This window comes from Grampus griseus, assembly GCF_964374135.1.
Source record: "Grampus griseus genome assembly, chromosome: 19".
Classification (NCBI taxonomy): Eukaryota; Metazoa; Chordata; class Mammalia; order Artiodactyla; family Delphinidae; genus Grampus; species Grampus griseus.
In genome coordinates this window covers 10,888,569-10,897,327 of record NC_139013.1, presented here as the reverse complement: position 1 = coordinate 10,897,327, position 8,759 = coordinate 10,888,569, and positions in this window count along the sequence as shown.

The window sequence follows — 8,759 nt, the reverse complement described above, 5'->3', positions numbered from 1 at the left end:
ATAATGGTATTGTGGTTATATGGGAAAATGTCTTTATCATTTAGAGCTGCACGCTGAAATATTTGGGGATGAAATAATACAATGTCTCCATTTACCTTAAAACACTTCAGCCAAAAAGTAGATATTGCTGTTATGACCATGGTTTTGTGGTTATGTGGAAAACTTTTTCTTATATTTTACAGAGATGCTCAATGAAATATTTAGAGGTTGAATGTCATCGGTGTCTGCATTTACCTTGAAATATTTTAGGAAAAAAGAAAGGCAAAATAGCAAAATAGCTGTATCAATTATATCGAGGTAATTTATATGCCATTCTATCTCCTCTGTGTTTGTAAAGGTTCATAATAAGTTTTTTAAAAGGAAAATAAAGTGCCAAAGGTAACATAGTCTCTCCCTCCCAGTCAGAACAATTTAATGCAGTTGAATTAAATGCCTGAAACAGTCACTGGCCCACATGGAGGGCTCAACAATCTCTGTCAACATTTACTGAGGACCTACTTTGTGCCAGGCACTGGTCCAGAAGCTGGGGACACAGCAGGAAAGTCCCTGCCCTTGTGACAATAGGGAGTAAATATATGTTATCTAATCTATTGCTGTCAGGCTGTGATAAGTAAAGTGCAGAAAAACAAACCAGATTGAAGGAGGTGCAAGGGTACAAGTGAGGCAAGGTTGGTTTTAGGCCAGGTAATCCAGGAGGGCTTTCCTGAGGAGGTGATATTTGAAGAGCGGCTGAAGACTGAATGAGATATTAATGCATATGACGTGGGGAGATAGAAAGTCGGGGTGTTGGTCCAAGTAGGCTTGAGACCCAGCTCACCTACTTGCTCCTGGGCGACCCTGGGCAGATGGCTTCACACCACAGATCTTTGCTTTTCCCAGCTGTGACATGGATCTGGGGTGGGTGGAGGCATCTCTCAGTGAAAGGTAGGTTCAAGTTTGGGATCACATGGAGCTGTGTGGTCTGGCACAACCACTTCCTGGCCGGATGGCCTCATTGCTCCGGACCACGATTTTCTCTTTTTTAAATATATTTATTTATTTATTTATTTTTGGCTGCATTGGGTCTTCGTTGCTGCACGCGGGCTTTCTCTCATTGCGGCGAGCGGGGGCTACTCTTCGTTGTGGTGTGTGGGCTTCTCATTGCGGTGGCTTCTCTTGTTGCGGAGCACGGACTCTAGGTGCACGGGCTTCAGTAGTTGTGGCATGAGGGCTCAGTAGTTGTGGCTCGTGGGCTCTAGAGCACAGCCTCAGTAGCTGTGGCGCACAGGCTTAGTTGCTCTGTGGATGTGGGATCTTCCCGGACCAGGGCTCAAACCCATGTCTCCTGCATTGCCAGGCGGATTCTTAACCACTGCGCCACCAGGGAAGCCCCACGATTTTCTCTTTTATTTGAAGAATGAGAGAAATAACTCGGAGCCTTCCCATCCCAACTTCAGACTGCTCTGGTCTCCCGATCTGTCCATCTGTCTCTCCCTTTCTGTTTCTCTGTGTTTTTCTATCTCTGTCTTGCTCCTTTTCTTTGCCTCTCTATGTCTCTCTCCATCTTATCTCTCTGACTCTCTGTCCTCTATCTCTGTGTCTCTGTATCTTTTTTTCTGTCTCTCTGCCTCTGTTGTCTGTCTCTCTCAATGCCTGTCTTTGTTTCTTTGTCTCTTTCTGTCTCTCTGTCTCTGTCTCTGACTTGTTCTCTCTCTCCCTCTCAAATGACACACACTGTGAGGTCCAGTGACGTGTTACAGGAGGGGGCAGGCAGGGGGCTGGGCCGTGCACAATCCCAGAAAAGCGGCAGGAATGTCAGCTCCTTCCTCCCCGTGACTCACCTGGGCCTCACCCAGCTCCTACCTGCCTGCTGGGTCCTGGGCGAGGCCCATGGGTTTCGGGGGCTTCCCGGGGCTGAGTAAAGGAGAATCTCGTGCAGAGACAGAGAGGGAGAGAGATCGAGAGAGACAGAGACAGAGAAAGAGACAGACAGGAAGGAGAGAGAGTGAGAGAGAGATAGAGCCAGAGGCCCAAGACAGACAGACTCAGGGGAAATCAGAGAGGGAGAGAGACAGAGACTTGACATATACACACTACTCTATTTAAAATAGATAACCAGGGACTTCCCTGGCGGTCCAGTGGCTAAGACTCTGCGCTTCCACTGCAGTGGACACAGGTTCGATCCCTGGTCGGGGAACTAAGATCCCGCAGACTGCGCGGCCAAAAAAAAAAAGTAGATAACCAACATGGACCTACTGTATAGCACAGGGAACTCTGCTCAATATTCTGTAATAACCTAAATGGGAAAAGAATTTGAAAAAGAATAGACATATGTATATGTATAACTGAATCACTTTGCTGTACACCTGAAACTAATACAACATTGTAAATCAACTATAGTCCAATATAAAATAATTTTTTTTTTTTTCCAGTACGCGGGCCTCTCACTGCTGCGGCCTCTCCCGCCGCGGAGCACAGGCTCCGGACGCGCAGGCCCAGCGGCCATGGCGCACGGGCCCAGCCGCTCCGCGGCATTTGGGATCCCCCTCGGACCGGGGCATGAACCCGCGTCCCTCGCATCGGCAGGCGGACCCCCAACCACTGCACCACCAGTGAAGCCCTAAAATAAAAATTTTTGAAAAAAGATGAAAAGGTTCTGAAGATTGGTTGCACAACAATGTGAATGTACTTAACACTACTGAACTGTACATGTAAAATGATTAAAATAGTAAATTTTATGTTACATGCATTTTATCAAAATTATTTTATTTTATTTTATTTTTTTTTGCGATACGCGGGCCCCTCACTGTTGTGTCCTCTGTCGTTGCGGAGCACAGGCTCCGGATGCGCAGGCTCGGCGGCCATGGCTCACGGACCCAGCCGCTCCGCGGCATGTGGGATCCTCCCGGACCAGGGCACGAACCCGTGTCCCCTGCATCGGCAGGCGGACTCTCAACCACTGCGCCACCAGGGAAGCCCCCCAAATTAATTTTTTTTCATTAAAAAAAAAAAAGGAAAAAAGAAAACAGCAGCTGAGAGCCAAGCAAGAAACAGAGGGACAGAGAGAGACTGACAGATGGAGTTAGTGAGAACGACCTCCAATTGCCTTTACTGAGAGAAAAGTAGAGACAGATTGACAGATACTGTGTGTGTGTGTGTGTGTGCGTGCGTGCGTGCGTGTGTGTGTGTGTGTGTGTGTGCGCGCGCGCACATCCAAGACCCCCTCAGCCTCTTGCCACCTGCCTGAGGAAGTGACCCCCTCTGGCCTGGGCTAAGAGTGGGGGTGGGGCTTCAGCTGTTACCTCCCCAACTCCAGGAGGCCTGCCAGGTAACACTCATGGGCTTTCCCAGCCTGGCCTGGCCGCCTCCTACCTGGGGGACATCTCCTCCCAGGGCTTTGGCTTTTCCTCTGCACAAACGAGGGACAGAAGAGGACTCCCCTTCAGGAGCAGCAGAGCTGGGAGACCCCTGAGGTCTGCACCCATCATTTTCCAGACAGAGAAACTGAGGCCCAAAGGGGAGACTGTCAATGAGGCTCTCCCTGTCTCAATCTGACTGGATGCCAGGGCTATGCAAGACACTGGTCTGAGTGCTTTCTCTCTATAACTCGGTGACTTCTCACGGTCGCCTGTTTTACAGTGGAGGAAACTGGGGTTCACAGGGGTGTGGTAGGCTGAGCCGTGGCCTCCCAAGATATCCAGGTCCTAAGCCCTGCAACCTGTGAATGTTTCCTCATGTGAAAAAAGGGTCTTTGCAGATGTGATTAAGTCAAGGAGATTAAGATGGGACATTCATTATCCTGATGTTGTGCGTGAGCTCTACCTGTAACCACAAGTGTCCTTATAGAGGGAGGTAGGTGGACCTGTGACCAGAGACAGACTGGAGGAAAGCAGGGTCAGAGAAAGATGTTTTGCTGCTGGCTTTGGCGATGGAGGGAGGGGCCACGAACCAAGGAATGCAGGATGTGCAGCTCGAGCTTCTGAAAAAAGGCAAGGAGATCACTGCACCCCTACGGTCTCCGGAGGGAGTGCTGCCCTGCTAACCCCTTGGTTTGGAGCCCTTAAGACTCATTTCAGGGAATTCCCTGGCAGTCCAGTGGTTAAGACTTGACTTTCCAGTGCGGAGGGTGCAGGTTCCATCCCTGGTGAGGGAGCTACAATTCTACATTCTACATGACTCGTGGCCAAAAAAAACAAAACATAAAACAGAAGTAATATTGTAACAAATTCAGTAGAAGACTTAAAAAAAAAAAAAAAAACCTGGACTTCCCTGGTGGCGCAGTGGTTAAGAATCTGCCTGCCAATGCAGGGGACATGGGTTCGAACCCTGGTCCGGGAAGATCCCACATGCCATGGAGCAACTAAGCCCGTGTGCCACAACTACTGAGCCTGCACTCTGGAGCCTGTGAGCCACAACTACTGAAGCCCATGTGCCTAGAGCCCGTGCTCCGCAACAAGACAAGCAACCACAATGAGAAGCCCGCACACTGCAATGAAGAGAAGCTCCCGATTGCCGCAACTAGAGAAAGCCGGCGCACAGCGAGGACCCAAGGCAGCCAAAAATAAAAATAAATAAAAATAAATAAATTTATATTAAAAAAAAGACTCATTTCAGATTTCCAACCTCCAGTGCTGTAAGAGAATACATTTCTGTTCGTTTAAGGTACTAAGTCAGTGGTAATATATTACAGCAACAATAGCAAATGAATACAAGAGGTTAAATCACTTGCCTGTGATGACTTGTAAGTACAGAGTCAGGTTTGGACCCAGGCAGTCTGTCTCTACCACCTGCTCTCATAACTACCATACTGAGTATCTCTGCCTTCGGGGGACAAGAACCAGGAGCTGGAAGCCCGCAGCCTTTTTCCATCCCGTCCTCCACCAGTCCTCTTTGCCATGCCTCCCTCTGGTTTCATGATGCTGGGGTGAACTGGGGAGAATAGGGGAGCCAGAGGGAAAAAATGTGCTGAGTTTGTGCAAAGAAAGGTTTTCCTGCCTCTAGCACTTAGCAGCTCAAGTTTCCCCACTTAGCTGCAATAGCAGAAATAACCATTGCAATCCAAGGGCTAATGTTGCTAATAGATAAAAAGCTCGTATCAGGGATTGAAGGGTGTGCCCCGCCTCCAAAACAAAAGGAAAGAAAGAGAAAAAGATATGTTGAAGTCCTAACTCACCTACTCACAATGTGACCTTATTTGGAAACAGGGTTGTTGCTGATATAATTAGTTAAGCTGAGGTCACAGTGGAGTAGGGTGTTCCCCTCATCCAATGTAATTGGTGTCTTTATAAGAAGATAGCCATGTGAAGACAGAGACACAGGGAGAAGGCCACGTTATGCTAAAAGCAGAGATTGGAGTTATGGGTTGCCGGCCAAAGACTGCCAGCCAGTTACAAGAAGGCGCCAAGAGGCAAGAAAGGATCCCCTGATGGGTTTCAGAGACAGCACAGTCCTGCCAACACCTGAATTTTGGACTTCCAGCCTCCAGATTGTGAGGCAATACATTTCTGTTGTTTCAGGCCACCCAGTTTGTGGTACTTTGCTGTGGCAACCACAGGACACTGAAACAGCGCCTATGAATCAATAGAAAAATTAGGAAAGGATGGAAGAAGAAACACAATGACTCTTGTAAAAATGACACTGAAATACCATTTGCATCAGCTGGCTTTTGCTAGATTACACCACCCCAAATTTGAGTGGCTTGAAACAACAAACATTAAGCCTTGAGATTCTGTGGCTTGCCTGGGCCCATCTTGGTCTAGGCTGGCTCAGCCGGGCCTGGTTGATCTTGGATGGCTTCACTTGTAGGTTGTCAACTGGAATGGCTGGGATGCCCAGAGCCTCTGCCATCCTACAGGAGGCAAGCTGGTTCGCACAGTGGCAAAAGGGTTCTCAGCAGCAACAAGGTGATGACAGAAGCAGCAATTTCCCCTTAGGCAGAGGCTCAGAACTCATGCAATGTTAATTCTGCCACATTCTATGGTCAAAGCAAGTTCCAGGACTGGCTCAGAGTTGAGGAGAGGGAAATAGACTCCATCTCTCTCTCTCTTTTTATATTTTTTTGGCCACACCACCCTGCATGGTATGCGGGATCTTAGTTCCCCAACCAGGGATCGAACTCACGCCCTCTGCAGTGGAAGCATGGAGTCGTAACCACTCCACCAGGGAAGCAAGGACCGCCTCTTGATGGAAGGAGCCGCACAGAATTGATGGCCACCAGTGTCCTACCACATGCCTTCACCTACGGATTGGCAAAAATAAAACAGTTGGATGATACACAGAATTGGCCAGTCTGTGGGGAAACGGACACTCCCCCACTGCTGGTGGGAGTGTACATTGGTACAACCCCATGGATGGTCATTTTGCAATTGCTCTCAAAATTATAAATGTAGAAAACTTTTTTGATGTTGCAAAACCACTTAACCACTTCTGGGAACTCAGCATCTATGTTCTTCTTTCACGGCAGCATCGTTTGCAATACCGAGTGATGGGAACACACCAAATTGTACAAGAGGTACAATTATCCAATGGAAAAAAGAAAGAGGGAACTATGTAATTCAGGTTACATGATTGTCAGGTGGAAAAATCTAGGGGCAGAACAGTGTGTATCATATCCTGTTGTTTGTACATTAAAGGGGGGTATGCATATGCCCATATTTACTTGGACATGCATTAGCGAACTGCTCTGATGTCCCCTCACCTCCAGGTTTCAAATTAAGGGCAGGGAAACGTCCACCCCTGCCTCCCTGCCCTTCACACTCTTTACCCTGAAAGCCTCATGTTTGTGCAGCTCATGGCCTGTTTACCCAGCCTGAGTTATCAGTTAACCTTTGACGAGAGCAGCTGCTAGTCACGAAGCCCCAGGAGCCGCTCCCTCCTCCTGGACTCCAGGCTCCCTGGGGACTGTTCTCCCTTCTGCCCACTGCTCCTGGACCAAGGGGCTCAAGACCCACCTGGGAAGGAGGTGGGCCTCCTCCACAAACTTGTCCCTGCTACAGCACCCCGTCGGGAAGAGCCACCCCCAGCCTCCTGTTTTTCCCCCTTAGGACTGGCACCTTCCAGAGAGAGCTCCTTGACTGTACGCCCTGATTGAGGGCCCTTCCCCAGAGTCTGGGAAGCCTGACAGTCCTGCGGAGTGACCTTGGATTGGTCGTTTCTCTCAGTTGGGCTCTCTTGTCTCAGCCAAGGGGGTAGGCCCATCCCAGCCTTGCCATACCCGCAGCTAAATGATGATGATGATGATGATGAGAATGATGAGGTAATGACGATGAGAGGATGATGATGAGATGATGATGATGAGACAATGAAGATGATGACGATGAGACAATGAAGATGATGACGATGAGAATGATGAGGTAATGACGATGAGAGGATGATGATGAGATGATGATGATGAGACAATGAAGATGATGACGATGAGAATGATGAGGTAATGACGATGAGAGGATGATGATGATGATGATGAGACAATGAAGATGATGACGATGAGAATGATGAGGTCATGACGATGAGAGGATGAGGATGATGATGATGATGATGAGACAATGAAGATGACGACGATGAGAATGATGAGGTAATGACGATGAGAGGATGATGATGAGATAATGATAAGGTGATGATGGTGATACAGAGCATCTATTGTTCTCAGTGCTCTTCTCTGATGCATCAGTTCATTTTATCCTCACAGCAGCCCTGGGATGTAGGTCTTCCCATTTGCCCTCTTTGACAAATGAGGAAACTGAGACTCAGGGGGGTGAAAGGTCCAAGACCACCCAGCCTGAAGCAACAGAACTGGAATTTGAACCCAGGCCTTCTGGTTCCGTGGTGCTCATCCGCCTCTGCATGGGTGTGAGGTTTCCTTGCAGCCTGAACATCACTAGTGTGAGTCACCTCAACCGTCGAGTAGCCGACATTTACGGAGCGGTTACTGAACGCCCTGGCTTGATGCCAGTTAATGTCACCAGGGCAGTGACATATCACTCATCTTATCTGCTTAGGGACTGGTGGAGGCCTGATGACCTAACGTGTTTCCTTCCTGGGAAGTGCTAGCCAAGCTGTGGTCTCCTAAGATCTAATATGGATCCTGCGGGCGGGGCAGGGATCCCTGACGTAACCTCTGAGGTCAGAGCCTGAGTTTGCAGAAGAATGGAACTGTCCATTGAGGATTAACAATTCTGATTTAAAATCATAGGGCTTGGGACTTCCCTGGTGGCGCAGTGGTTAAGAATCCGCCTGCCAATGCAGGAGACATGGGTTCGAGCCCTGGTCCGGGAAGATCCCACATGCCGTGGAGCAACTAAGCCCATGTGCCACAACTACTGAGCCCACGTGCTGCAGCTACTGAAGCCTGTGCACCTAGAGCCCCTGCTCTGCAACAAGAGAAGCCACTGCAATGAGAAGCCCGCGCACCACAACGAAGAGTAGCCCCTACTTGCCGCAACTAGAGAAAGCCCGCGTGCAACAATGAAGACCCAACACAGCCAAAAATTAAAAAAAAAAAAAATCCAGAATCGAAAGAAAAGGATCTCAGTGTTCAACACAAGGCCCCAATCAAGGCAGGGGATAGCCCCAGGGTTACTCTACAAAGGAGAGGCCGGTGGGGACTCAAAGCTTGTAAAGAGACATTCCAAGCGTCGGGCTGGAAGGCCCTTCGTGGGTGGTTGAGATGGACCTTATTCCCATTGAACAGATGTGCAAATCAAGGCTGCCCAGCAGAGGCGGGGCAAGAGAGCAATGCAGGCCTCATCCAGAGGAAGGGAGCTGTCTTCCCTCTCCCCTCTTGG